Here is a 15,257-nt window from a genome sequence, read left to right on the forward strand (position 1 = left end):
GAAGGTGGGACTAGATTGGATTGGGATATCTGGTCAGCATGGATGAGTTGGACCAAAGGGTCTGTTTCCATGCTGTACATTTCTATGTCTATGTCCATGTCTATGAGAAAGAAATCTGCCATTCTTATCAGTTTGGCCTACATGTGACTCCAGACCCACAGCAATGTGGTTGACTTTCAAATGGGCAATAAATACTGGCTGAGCCAGCAATGCCTTCATCTCATGAATGAATACATTAAAAAAAAACACATGATTTTGTGTGGTCCCAGTAAAATTGATTATAATGCACACAAACTACATGTAAATGTTGGCTCTAACTAATCCAATATCTCAAAATGCTGTCAAATGCTGTTATAGTGACATGAGGCAGATTTGACATAACTGTTGTCAGTACTGATAACTATTCGCTGCTGTGGAAAGGCCCAGAATATTCTTGTTGGTTAAGGCTAAATAATTCTTAAGCATTCGGATTACTTTGGCATGTGCTCGGGTGATGTGGAAATGCCGTTCCTGATGTCTGTTGATGTGGGTACACTCTGACAGTGGGTACAAGAAGACATCCTTACCACATTTCATTCACCAATTCTGTTACCAAATGTTCACTTTAAGAGTTATTGATTTAAGTAAGCAGTAGTTTACCTTCTAGTTCTGTCTTCATTGTCTCAAGTGCACTATAGTGATATATCACCAATCTGATGCACTATTATTCTAACACTACACTACACTACACAGTGACAGTCATTTCTAGAGAAATACATCATTAGGCTGATTCACTGACTTTTACATGGCAGTAGATTTTGATTTCTGAATATCTCAAAAGAGGAAAAATATTTCCTTGATATTAGTTACTACATAATGAAGACATTGACAGAATTTGGTAAATATACCAAAGTAAACATGCATTTACACTAAATGTTTGATACTGACAATCAATTCTTGTTAATATTTTGTTCTACATCTACACAAGTAACCAAGAACTCAAGGATGTTACTGCAACAAGCCTGTGTTTTGAAGATTTTTTAAAGTAGGATAATATGGCATGTTGGAAATTTGAAACAAAATAGTTATTGGAAAGACTGAGTAGGTTAGCATCTGTGAAGAGTTAAGTTCATGTTTCAGGTATGAACTCCTCAACACAACAATGTTTTAATATAGAAAGCAAAAAGGTGCTAGAAATCAGCTATGATGCAGAGTCATCTAGACATGAAATGTTAGCTTGCGCTCTCTTCACTGATGCTGCCTCAACCATTGTAATTTCCATCACATTTTGTTGTCAGTACAGATTCCAGCATCTGCAGTAATTTGCTTATCCAATATATTTTAGTATAGTTGGACTAACAACCAGTTGTTAATGCACTGCATAATTTGGTGGACAGTAGTGCACATCATGACATGCTAAATGTCATATTGACAATAGTTTAATAAATTAAATATCTGGGATTGCACTTTACAGAGATGTTAGCATGTTCCAGGGAAACAAAGAGAGCTATTTTGTGATGTGGTCAACCACATCACATTAAGGGTCTTGTGCAAAAGTTATTCATCTTCCCAGAAGCATGCAAGACATTGCTTTGCGTCAACTGGAAGACTAATAATTAATAGTTTAGCTGGCATTATGTTTTGCAGTGTCATCTGAACCCTGTACTGTGTACAAATATCTTATCCATTCACTTTCAGTTCAAGTCCCACTCTAGTGTTTGATCATGGGAATCAAGGCTAATACTCCAGTGCAGTACTGAGTCAATGCTTCCCTGTTTGGAGATGCCACTTTCAAATAAGATTTAAACCGTAGTCCGTCTGTCTGCTTGGTTGGATGTAACTTATGCTAACCCTGGAATGATTCAATGAAGAGAAGAAGGGGACTTATCCTTGGTGTCCTGGCCAATGTTAAACTCTCAGGCAACATCACAAAAAACAAACCATTTGGTCATCATCATATTTGCTGTTTATGGAACATATAGTGGGTGGCATTTCCTACACTATACCAGTGTCTAGTCTTCAAAAAAAGTGCTTCATTGGTTGAAAAATAGTTTAGATTCTCTACAGTGTGGAAACAGGCCCTTCAGCCCAACTAGCCCACACCGACCCTCCCAAGAATAACCCACCCAGACCCATTCCCCATAATAACCCCTGACCAGTTCATCTAACCTGCACATCTTTGGACTGTGGGAGACACAGGGAGAATGTGCAAACACCACACAGTCACCCAAGACTAGAATTGAACCCAGATCCCTGGCGCTGTGAGGCAGCAGTGCTATCCACTGAGCCACTGTGCCACTCCAAGATTTAAGGTGTCCAGTGGTCGTGAAAAACATTATATAAATGATAGTCATTCTTTGATGTTTATTACATAACATAGATATAAAAACTGTCTGTTTAATTAATGAAAGTAGTTCTCGGTAAATGTAGTTTATTCTTTGAAGAATCTTTATATCACTAAAATATTTAATATGGAGATTTGAGAGGTGAAAGTGACTGCTACTGACATCAAAGCAGTGTTTGATGGAATGTGGCATCAAGGAGCCAGAGCAAAACTGGAGTCATAAAGTCATAGAGATGTACAGCACAGAAACAGACCCTTTGGTCATCCATGCTGACCAGATATTGTAAATCAACCTTGTCCCATTTACTAAACCCTTCCTATTCATGTACCCATCCAGATATCTTTTAAATTTTGTAATTGTACCCGTCTCCACCACTTCCTCTGGAAGCACATTCCATTTATGCATCACCCTCTGCATGAAAAGGTTGTACCTTAGGTCCCTTTTAAATCTTTTTCCCCCCCTTACCTTAAATCTATGTTGGGAAAAAGTGAGGACTGCAGATGCTGGAGATCAGAGTCGAGAGTGGGGTGCTGGAAAAGTACAGCTGATCAGGCAGCATCTGAGGAGCAGGAGATTCGACATTTCGGGCAAGAGCCTTTCATCAGGAATGAGGCTTGTGAGCCAAGGGGCTGAGAGATAAATGGGGTTTGGGAGGGATGGGGGGAGGGGGGTGTTGAGGCTTGGGGGAGTGTGGGGGGTGGAGGTAGCTGAAAGTGCGATAGGTAGAGGAAGATGGGGGTAAAGGTGATAGGTCAGAGAGAAGGGTGGAGCGGATTGATGGGAAGGAAGATGGACAGGTTATGGAGGTGATACCAAGTTGGAAGATTGGAACTGGGTTAAGGTTGGGGGGGGGGTTAGAAATGAGGAATTTAGTGGAGTCCACGTTGATGCTGTGTGCTTGGAGAGCCCCAAGGCGGAAGATGAGATGTTCTTCGTTCTGGCATTGGGTGGTTAGGGTGTGACAGTGGAGGAGGCCCAGGACCTGCATGTCCTTGGCGGAGTGGGAGGGGAAGTTGAAGTGTTCGGCCACGGGGCGGTGGGGTTGGTTAGTTCGGGTGTCCCAGAGATGTTCTCTGAAGTGCTCTGCAAGTAGGCATCCTGTCTCCCTAATGTAGAAGAGACTACTTCGAGAGCAATGGATGCAGTAAATGACATGAGTGGATGTGTAAAGGGTGGTGCATGTGTGGAATGGTCTGCTAGAGGAAGTGGTGGAGGCTGGTACAATTCCAACATTTAAAAGGCATCTGGATGGGCATATGAATAGGAAGGGTTTGGAGGGATATGGTCCGGGTGCTGGCAGGTGGGACTAGATTGGGTTAGGATATCTGGTCGGCATGGACGAGTTGGACCAAAGGGTCTGTTTCTGTGCCGTACATCTCTATGACTCTGTGACTCGATGTATAAGGCTCCTTTTGGGCCTTGGACAGAGGTGATGGTGGCGGGGCGGGGGGAGATGTGGGCACAGGTTGTGCAATTCCTGCAGTGGCATGAGAAGGGGAGGAGAGAGTAGGTTGGTAGGGGGCATGGACCTGACAAGGGAATCGGGAGGGAATGGTCTTTACAGAAAACAGATAGGGTTGGGGAGGGAAATATATCTCTGGTAGTGAGGTCCATTTGTAGTTGGTGGAAATAGCGAAGATTGATGCAATGTATCAGCAGGTTGGGAGGGTGGAAGGTGAGGATCGGGGGTGCGGGGTTCTATCCTTGTTGCAGTTGGAGAGGTGGAGTTCGAAGGTGGAGGTGCAGGAAGTGGATGAGATGTGCTGGGGACATCATCAACCACATGGAAGGGGAAATTGTGGTCTTTGAAGAAGGAGGCCACTTGGTGTGTTCCATAGTGGAACTGGTCCTCCTGGGAGCAGATGCGGTGGAGGTGGAGGAATTGGGAATAAGGGACAGTGTTTTTACAGAAGATAGGGTGGGAGTAGGTGTAGTCCAGATAGCTGTGGAAGTGGGTGGGTTTGTAGAAGATGTCCGTGTTGAGTCGGTCACCATTGATGGAGATGGAGAGGTCCAGGAAGGGGAGGGAGGTGTCTGAAATGGTCCAGGTGAACTTAAAGTCAGGGTGGAACATGTTGGTAAAGTTGATGAACTGTTCCACCTCCTCGTGGGAACACAAGGTGGCGCCAATACAGTCATCACTGTAGCTGGGGAAAAGGTGTGAAATGGTGCCGGTGTAACTGTGGAAGATGGACTGTTTTACGTAGCCGACAACGAGACAGGCATAGCTGGGACCCATGTCTGACCCTTTGGTCTGGAGGGATTGTGAGGATTAAAAGGAGAAATTATTGAGGATGAAGACCAGTTCAGCCAAAGGATTGAGTGTGTCAGTGGAGGGGTACTGGTGAGGATGCCAGGAGAGAAAGAAATGGAGGACTTGGAGACCATCATCATGGCAGATGGAGGTGTATAGGGATTGGATGTCCATGGTGAAGATGAGGCATTGGAGGCCAGGGAAATGAAAGTCTTGGAAGAGTGGAGGGCATTGGTGGTGTCCCAAACGTATCTGGGGAGTTCCTGAATGGATAGAGATGAATTCAGTGGGGCAGCCGGGATAGTCAGGTCTGTGAATCATTAGTAGGATGTAATCGGGTGGTGAGGGGTTCCAGAACTATGAGGTTGGAAGCTGTGGGTGGGAGATTCCCTGAGGTGATGAGGTTGTAAACGGTCTGGAAGATGATGGTTTGGTGATAGGGTGTGAGGTCATGGTCAAGGGGGCAGTAAGAAGAGTTGTCTTCAAGTTGGCGCCTGGCTTCACCAGAGGTCAGTGTGCCAAACTACCACTGGAACCCCTTGTCTGCTGGTTTGATGGTGAGGTTGGGGTTGGAGTGAAGGGAGTGGAGGTTGGAGTGTGTGAGGGGGGTGGGCAGGTTGAGGCAGTCGATGTCTCGGTGGCAGTTTGAAATGAAGAGATCGTGGGTGGGTAACAGACTGGCATGGGGTGTCCAGATGCCCCCTCAGCTCACAATCTTGCCCAAAATGTCAATTCTCCTGCTCTTCAGATGCTGCCTGACCTGCTGTGCTTTTGCAGCGCCCCACTCTCGACTTAAATCTATGCCTTCTAGTTTTGGACTCCATACTCTGGGGAAAAGAGCTCAGCTATTCATTTTATCCATGCCCCTCATGATTTTATAAACCTTTATAAGGTCACCCCTCAACTTCTGATACTCCAGAATAAAAAAAAGTCCCAGCATATTCAGCCTCTCCCTATAGTTCAAACCCTCCAACCCTGGCAACATCCTTGTAAATCTTATCAGAATATTTTCAAAATTCACAACATCCTTCCTATAGCAGGAAGACCAGAATTGCACACAGTATTCCAGAAGTGGCCTAACAAATGTACAGCTGCAACATATCCTCCCAATTCCTATACTCAGTGCACTGACCAATAAAGGTAAAAACAATGACTGCAGACGCTGGAAACCAGATTCTGGATCAGTGGTGCTGGAAGAGCACAGCAGTTCAGGCAGCATCCAATGAGCAGCAAAATCGACGTTTCGGGCAAAAGCCCTGATGAAGGGCTTTTGCCCGAAACGTCGATTTCGCTGCTCGTTGGATGCTGCCTGAACTGCTGTGCTCTTCCAGCACCACTGATCCAGCACTGACCAATAAAAGCCAGTGTACCAAACAGCTTCTTGACTACCCTGTCTACCTGACACGCCAATTCCAAGGAACTATGAACCTACACCTAAGGTGTCTTTGTTTAGCAACCCTCTCCAGCACGTTACTGTTAAGAGAAAACTCTCCACTAGCTTACATTGCATAAAGGAAAATTGTTAGAGACCAACCATCTTGGCCCTTGAATGTTACAATCAAAGAGTTCCTCAGGGTTATAGGCAATCAAATAACCATTTTCCGGTATTTCATCGCTAATGTTATTCAGCAGTCGAGAAGAGAGGTAATCTTATAGAATGATGATTCTGAGAGGATTTGACATGGTAGATGCAGGGATGATGATGTTTTTGTGGGGAGTCTAAAGTAGGGGGCAGGTGGCACAGTTTCAGAATGTTGGCTCTCCCATTGGAGATGAAGGGGAATTTCTTTTCACAAAGGATCATTAATTTTTGGAATTTTCTGCCTGAAAGCATTAAGTATATTCAAGGCTGAATTTGGTAGATTTGTTTTAATCTATAAGAATGAATGGTGTTGGAGAACAAGCAGAAAAGTGGAATTCAAGCCAATATTACCTATTAAATAACCTGATTGAATCATGAACCAGCCTGAAGGGGACTGAATTGCCTACTTTTCTATTTATTGCTGAAACGTGTGGATGTTCCTTGACAGTTTTACAATATTCACCACCATTTGTGATTCTTCAGATGCATTCAGGTTTGTTTGTTTGTGTGTACATGTATGTAAAAGATAAACTGTTCTTGTAAGAAACTAACAATACAAAATATATTTCTCGCATATTTAACCAATCATTGCTTATTGTTCAACTTGCTTTGTATCTTTGCACCATTGGATAATAGAAACTTTCTACACATTAAAAGTTGCTCTCCAAACAAAATGGAAGTGATATTCCTATCTGATCTCTGTGGCAGTGGTTAAAACATTGCGATGATGTTTTGCTCACATAAATGAATTGAGAAAGATTAGATTAAAATATACTAGGAAGACCCAAGGACTGCCCATTGTAATGCCAAGCCAATTATGAATAGTTTATAAGGGCTTCTGACTCACTCTTCCAAAATCAGCATAGCTTTTCTATGCAAGGAGCATAATTATCATATTCAAATGAGTTTGAACAGTGGCTAAATATACAGTAGCGCCTCGATTTACGAACTTAATCTGCTCCAGGTCCCGGTTCGCAAACCGGAAAGTTCGTGAACTGAATCAATTTTCCCATTGTTCGGATATTCAAAGTGCGCATAGCAAAGCAGAACAATTACAATGAAACCACGGGCTTTTTGTGTTCGTACCTTGAATTTCGTACGTACATTGAAGCAATATTTTATGTACAATTCTGTTTGTAAACCGATTTGTACGTGAACAGGGTCGATTGTATGTCGAGGCGCTACTGTATTTATGAAGAGCTAGGTTAAGATTCCAAAAGAGAACTAGTGAGGCTGACTTGGCAAAATTTCTGATTCTGGTTCTTTTTCCCACTAGGTCAACTGAGAAGAGACTCTTTCCTGCCCTGACCCATAGTAAATTTGCAGTTAGGTACTAATGTCAATGCTGGAGGCTGAACGATATTATCTGGGGAAGTACCCAGCTAAGTTCAAACTGTTGGCATTCTCACCTGTTCAAAAGAGCAGGCTAAAAACCTAAACAAGTAAGGCATTGGTAGATGAGCTGCCAGATGATTTTCACTGCATTCCACCCAGCTTCCATGGGGTTGAAAATCCTTCTATTAGATGAGCACATATTTTTTTTAAACAAGCTGTAATGAGTCCAAGGCCATTATTTACAGAAAACGTAAAGTCATTGTGATCTTTAATCAGGATTTTCCAAATTATTTTATTCCTAATTGTAAATATCACATCACAAGTCATACTGGCTATTTTGTGCATTTCAAGGGTAACAAGACAAGGTTTGGCCATAACACTCCACAAAGCTTAACATCTTTGGGGCAGTACTGTGGCACAGTGGTTAGCACTGCTGCCTCACAGCGCTAGAGACCTGGGTTTAATTCCCACCTCAGGCAACTGTCTGTGTGGAGTTTGCACATTCTCCCCGTGTTTCCTCCCACAGTCCAAAAATGTGCAAGTTAGGTGAATTGGCCATGCTAAATTGCACGTAGTGTTAAGTGAAGGGGCAAATGTAGGGGAATGGGTACGGGTGGGTTGCTCTTCGGAGGGTCGGTGTGGACTTGTTGGGCCGAAGGGCCTGTTTCCATGCTGTAAGTAATCTAATCTGTAAACGCTTGTCATCTAGGCTCACTGACTGGCCATTTTATCAAGGGGTCAGAAGTCTGTTGATAATGGAGGTATTGTCCCTAGTGCAACTTATTGTCTTCAGGAAAGAAACACAGGGACAGTAAATGTAAGAAGTGACCACTTTAATCATATTTCATTAGCTCACATAATGGGAGATATAAAAGCATCAAAGTTTTGTTTCTTTCTCATCGGTCACAGGACCATGTTTAGTCCGTCTTTACAAATCCTCTGAAATTTGATAAAGATGTAATACTGCACATTCAAATACATTAAATTTATAAATCTGGTTCCAGTACCTGTATCCGTAATACTCCGTCACTTCTGAGGAAAGACACGACTGCAATAATGCCACTCTTTACAAGATACAAGTAAAATTACACTGCCACCAAGTGGCAAGAACCTGTTCATTGACCGAGAGGAGAGGAGCATTTTCAAAGGCAATGAAAGACAAAAGGTCAATGGAAAATTGAGGAATTGAATAGAAAATCTGAATCTCAAAGCAGATCATAATAAAAAGTTAGCCTGTGGTTCTGATCAGCACAAGAAGTTCAGACATTTCTAATGTTCACTGCGCATCAAAACAGGGGCCTGTAGCATTAGTAGCCCCTATTTGTTATTTATGTTCAATTATTAAAAGGTGTTCAAAATCATGGGGAAAATGTTTCCATTTTCAGTTGAGTTATTTTGAGGAGTGAAATGCATGCAGCCTTTTCTCTGCAGTCTTCTGCTCTTCATCTCATTGATTATTCAAACTTGCTCATGGGTGCCGTTCTCAGGCAATCACACAGCAGGGGAGGTAAAACTGCTCACGTTGCAAGAAACTTACAGCATTCAAACCACTGGAGCCATATTTTAAGCTCCGCTAATGCCCGGACAAATGCAGCCTTGATATCAAGGACTATCGCTCTCACATCCTCTCTGGAATTCACCTCTTTTGTCCATGTTGAACCAAGTCTGTACTGAAGTGAGGAGTTGAGTGACCCTGTCGGAACCCAAACTGGGCGGCACTGAGCATGTTATTGCTGAGCAGGTGCTACTTGACAGCACTATTGATGGCACTTTCCATCACTTTACTGATGACTGAGAGTAGACTGATGGGGTGTTAATTGGCTAGGTTGGGTTTGTGCACAGTACACACATGCACAATTTTCCACCTTGTCACGTATTGTAGTTGTACTGGAACAAGTTGACTAAAGGTGTGCAAAGTCTGGAGTACGAGTTGTCAGTGCTTTTGCCAGAATGTTCTCAGGGTTCAATGCTTTTGCAGTTTCCAGTGCCATTGAGGATATGGGCACCTGGGAGGCAGGACAAAATGGCTGAAGGAACTGCACAAAATGGCTTCTGCACTGTTAAATTCCACTGAACCAGACAGAAACAAGGAACCATCAAAGTTTCATCTGCACATCCACCAACGTTATTTATTGTATCCACTGTTCCTGATGCGGTCTCCTCTACATTGGGGAGACTGGACACCTCCTCGCAGAACGCTTCAGGGAACATCTCTAGGACACCGCACCAATCAACCCCACCATCCTGTGGCCCAACATTTCAACTCCCCCTCCCACTCTGCTGAGGACTTGCAGGTCCTGGGCCTCCTTCACCATCACTCCCTCACCATCCGATGCCTGTAGAAAGAACGCCTCATCTTCCACCTCGGAACACTTCAACCCCATGGCATCAATGTGGACTTCACCAGTTTCCTCATTTCCCCTCCTCCCACCCTACCCCAGTTTCAACCTTCCAGCTCAGCACTGTCCTCATGACCTGCCCTACCTGCCAATCTCCCTTCCCACCTATTCACTCCACCCTCTCCTCTGACCTATCACCTCCATCCCCACCCCCAGTCACTTATTGTACTCTTTGCTACTTTCCCCTCTGACCTATCACCTCCATCCCCACCCCCAGTCACTTATTGTACTCTTTGCTACCTTCCCCTCTGACCTATCACCTCCATTCTCACCCCCATTCACCTATTGAACTCTTTGCTACCTTCTCCCCAGCACTCCCGCACCACCCACCCCCCTTTATCTCTCCATCACGGAGGCTCCCTGCCTCTATTCCTAATGAAGGGCTTTTGCCCGAAATGTAAATTTTCCTGCTCCTTGGATGCTGCCTGACCTGCTGTGCTTTTTCAGCACCACTCTGATCTAAACTCTGGTTTCCAGCATCTGCAGTCCTCACTTTTGCCTAGAAGCAAGAAACCACAGACTGATGTAGATCCGATTAATTGATAGGTTAAGACAAGAAATCATGAGGGCCTTGCACAATTTGATTGGTTGTTACTATGAGATCATGCTCCATGTTTGACTATGAACAATGTAGATAAACCCTATGCAAACTCTGTAAGTCGTCAGATTCATTTGCTGGTCTAGCAGTACTCATACTTCTGGGCTGCTCTGCCTCCTGACCAACCATATCAAAGAATAAACGATTGCTTGTGTGATGGTCAAAGAGTCATTTACAGGTGTGTTTATTGATTGATTGCGGAACCGAGAGACCCCTGAGGGCTCAGATCTTCACCACCGGTTGTTTCTTGATATCACATACAGCAAGCTAGATACCCTGGAGACTGGAAGCTGTTATGCTGGAAATCTTTAGAGAAAGCCACTATGCATTATCCACTCAATAGTTTTGTCACATGGATTGCAAATGCTTCAGCCTGACCTGTTGCACTGATGTGCTGGGCTCTCCCATCAATGGGGTTGGGGATATTTGTAGAGTCTCCTCTTCCAGTGAATTAATTGCCCACCACCATTCACAAGTGATATGGTCAGAATGCACAGCTGAGATCTGACCTGGTGGTTGAGTAATTGCTTCACTCTGTCTATCTCTTGCTGTTTATGCGGTTTGGCATGAAAGTAGTCCTGCTTTCACAGCTTCATCAGGTTGACACCTTATTCTCAGATCTGCCTGCTGTTGTTCCTGACATGCTCTATTGCACTCTCCATTGAACCAGATTTGATCCCCAGACTAGATGGTAGAGTGTGGAAAATGCCAGACCATGAGGTTGAGTATAATTTTGCTGCTACTAATGATCCACAACACCTCACGTGTGCCTAGACTTCAGTTGCTAGACTCTGAAGTCAATCTTAATAAACACAGTGATAGAGCCATCTCTCATTGTGAAGATAGGGCTTTGTCTCCATAAGGACTCTGATCATCATTCTTATCAATACTGCCATGACCGGATGCATCTGTGGCTGGCTGAAGTTGAAGTCAAGTATGTATTTCCCTTTTTTTGGTTGCTTCGGCACCTGCCTCAGATCCAGTCCATGCCATTTAGAATCCAATCGGTACTGGTGCTGCTGGGCTGCTTTTGTTGGTGGATTTGAGGTGTCCCAACCAGAGTACTTTCTATGCCCTTGCCAGCCTTAGTGCTTCCTTCTGGTAATTGGATAATGATACGTGGTAATCAGCAGGTATCCTTGCTTGCGTTTAACCTTAAGCAAGGAGGCATCATGGGATCCAGAGTCAATGTTGAAGGCTACCATGGCAACTCCCTCCCCACTGTACACCACTGTGCCATACCTCTGCTGGGTCTGTCCTGCCAGTGAGACAAGGCATATGCAGGAATGGTGATGATGGTGTCCCTATAAGTTATGATTCTGTGAATATGACTGTGTCAGGCTGTTGCTTGACTCGTCTGAATTGTAGCCAGTAGCAGTGGTGAACTCTCCTTCTTTATGGTCATTTAAGCGGGCATTGGATAGGCATTTGGAAGTTATTGGGCTCGTGTAGGTTAGGTAGGATTCGGTCGGCGCAACATCGAGGGCCGAAGGGCCTGTACTGCGCTGTATCTTTCTATGTTCTATGTTCTATGTCTGTGAGATAGTTGTCCCAAGTTTGGTACTGGCCCCTAAGTTTCAGTAAGGAGGAATTTACAGGTTCAACAGGACTGCATTTGCCATTGTCATTTCTGCTGCCAGTGTTGATGTTAGGTGGCTGATCTCGTTTCATTGCATTTTTGGAACTTTCTCATGGTTAAAAGAATGGAAGGCTATTTCAGAGTCCAATTCAAGGTCAATTGCATTGCTGTGGGTCTGACATCACTTAGAGGCCATACCAGGTAAAGATGGCAGTTCTCCATCCCGGAAGGGCATTAGTGTTTACAATGATGTTCACCATCCTACACTTAATTCTAAATCTTCATTGAATTTAATTCCTCCATCTGCCATGATAAAGTTGAACTCAACTCCAAATATTGCCTCACCACTTACTGCCTCACTCCAAGTATAAAAATGGCAATAAAGTATCTATGCTTTATTTTCTCTACACCTTAGGTCAGGAATGGCATAGGTTAGTTAAGCCATATTACATGATAATTGTTCCAAAAATTAAAAGTGAAATATTCAACAAATAATTTATTTGATTGTATTACATTTGACCACAAGTGACTGCACAGCACATTTTGATTTTTGTCAATGCCAAACTAATGCATGTTGGAAAAATTCTGGTTATAAAATATACTTTCAAATATTTCCTGACCTTGGCCCCTTAGACAAAGTTTGGATCCATTTTGTCTGGCCTTTGCTCTAAATTTCATGCAACTTACCAAGGGTGAAGAAGAATTCAGATCTCACAAGTTACTGGGCAGTCCCCTAACCAAATACAGCATTAATTTCAATTGCAAAGTCCTTCCAAGTTCTTCAGAATAGAATTCCAGCTGCTTTCCTTTGAAGACTAATTTTTAACTGACAGTAAATCCCAATCAAACAAAGTTCCATAGCCATGGGTTTCATTAAAATACCATCCTTCTTCAGAAGCCCTTCTCTTGCGCTGTCTTGATGTAGTGGGTGCACTAGCATTACCTTGGTCTGAATCCTCAGTGACACATCTGAATCAGCAAGGCTGATCATTTTAAATGACAGAAAAAGAGACAGCAACCTGGCATTTGGCTGTTTCCAGTTTCTGAATCCTTTGTCTTCTTCAGTCTCCTTGCACTGCATCACTGGATTATCGGATCTGCTCTTTGACCTTACAACACTAATTGTGAAGCCTTTATTTATTCTTAAGGTGGAGACCTAAATAATTCATTACAGTATAGTACAGCCTGAAAGTGCATATAAATGAGGATTCAGTCATTTGTGCAGATCTGCCTATGCATGAACATGGATACTGTAATTGTTCCTGTCAGCACAATTAGTGTATACGGGCTCTTTTCTTCTTAACTGTTCAATTACTTTGGCATCACAGTGAGTAAAAATTCCAATAAAATCCACCACACTGTTCACATTTGTGCCAAAAATAGCACATTAGCTGTCATTACGATCAAGAAACACTGAACAAATATTTCACATATATCATCACAGAAGAAAATACAAATTACTTAACAGAAATGCAGGTCAATTAAAGAACTAAAAGAGTAGCTTCTTAAATTAATTAATATCGGAAGAAAAAAAGATATTATAGAAAACGAAGACCAATATCTAACAAATCCCTAGAACCTGATAGCCTATTTCCTTTAGGACCCTAAAACAGGTAGCAGTAGAAATGGTGAATGCCTCAGTTGTGATTTTCAAAAAAATTCCTTGATTCTATGCTAATCCCAGTGAATTGGAAGTTAACACATGTAGCTATTATTCAAATAAGGAGGGAGAGAGAAAAAAGCAAACTGCAGTCTGGTTAGTCCAATATACTGCAATCGACTGAGGTCTTAATTATGCACTCAGAGAATGCAGCATGATGAAAATCAACATGTTTTACAAAAGTGGGAATAGTGTTTGACAAATAGATGGGAGTTTTTTTGACAAAGTAACTAATAATTTACAATAAAAGGGTCTAATAAATATGGTGTGCTTGGATTACCAAAATAGAGTTGATAAGGAGCATGATAAAAAGCTAATATGCAAAATAAGAGATCCTGGCATTGGACACAATATGTCAAAGGCAAATGGAGGATTGGTGAATTGGATGCAGAGAGTCAGAATAAACCAGGCATTTTCATGTTTGTAGGATTTAATTAGAGGAGTGATGCAAAGTCATAGTTGGGACCTCAGCTATTTATAATCTGTATGAATTAGTTCAAGATACTAAGAATATGTATCAAGTTTGCTGATGCTACAAAGCTAAGTGGGAATGTTCAGTGCGAGGAGGACACAAAGACTTCAAAACATATATATGCAAGTTGAGTGAGTGACAAGGTGACAGATGAAGTATAATGTGGGGAAGTGTGTGAATATTCACTTTTGGTTGGAAGAATGGAAATGTAGAGATTGCTTTTAAAATGCTGTGAAACATTGTAAATGTTGCCATTCAGAAAGATTTTGATGTACTTGTACAAGCTACATGAAGTTAGCTTGCAGGCACAAAAGCAAACAAAGACAAACAACCTTTCTTATAACAAGACTGGATGACAAAAATAAACAAGGAAACCTCGCTATAATTGCTAGGACATTGTTAAGATGCCTCAAGGACTGTGTACAGCTTCGGTTTCCATACCTAAATAATGTACCTGCATTGGAAGCAAGAATAGAGGTCCCAAAATTGATTTATTGGATGAGAGGACAGCCTGTAATGAGGGGCTGAAAAAAATTAGGTCTACACGCTAGAAGATTGTGTGTCATCTCGCTGATTTATACAAGGTTCTAATTATGCTTGATAGGATGACATGTTTATTTCTTTGACTGGAGAATTTACCAGTTGATCATTTAAGACTGACATGAGTAGAAAGGTCTTTATCAGAGTTAAACATTTTTGGAATTTTAAAAGGCTGAGGATTGTGAATGATCTGCCATTGACCATATTCCGACTAAGATTGGCAGATTTTAGGTTCTCAGAAAATCAAGGGATCTAAGCAGCAGGCGGGAAAGAGAAGATGGGATAGAAAATCAACTTTGATGATACGGAATGCTAAAGCAGGCTCCAGGAGCCATATGGTCTACTTAGTTCCTATTTCTTATGCTATGTTAATTTGTCCCATTTTATCAAGGAGACCAGAAAACATTCTACATTAGAATCTCCATTTGTGTGAAGTTTACCAATTTAGCTAAGACAACAGTACCCAGAGAGAGAATAACAGATTAATTTAGCACATTTTGGATTGTGATCACTG

Source organism: Hemiscyllium ocellatum, chromosome 31 (assembly GCF_020745735.1).
Source record: "Hemiscyllium ocellatum isolate sHemOce1 chromosome 31, sHemOce1.pat.X.cur, whole genome shotgun sequence".
Lineage (NCBI taxonomy): Eukaryota > Metazoa > Chordata > Chondrichthyes > Orectolobiformes > Hemiscylliidae > Hemiscyllium > Hemiscyllium ocellatum.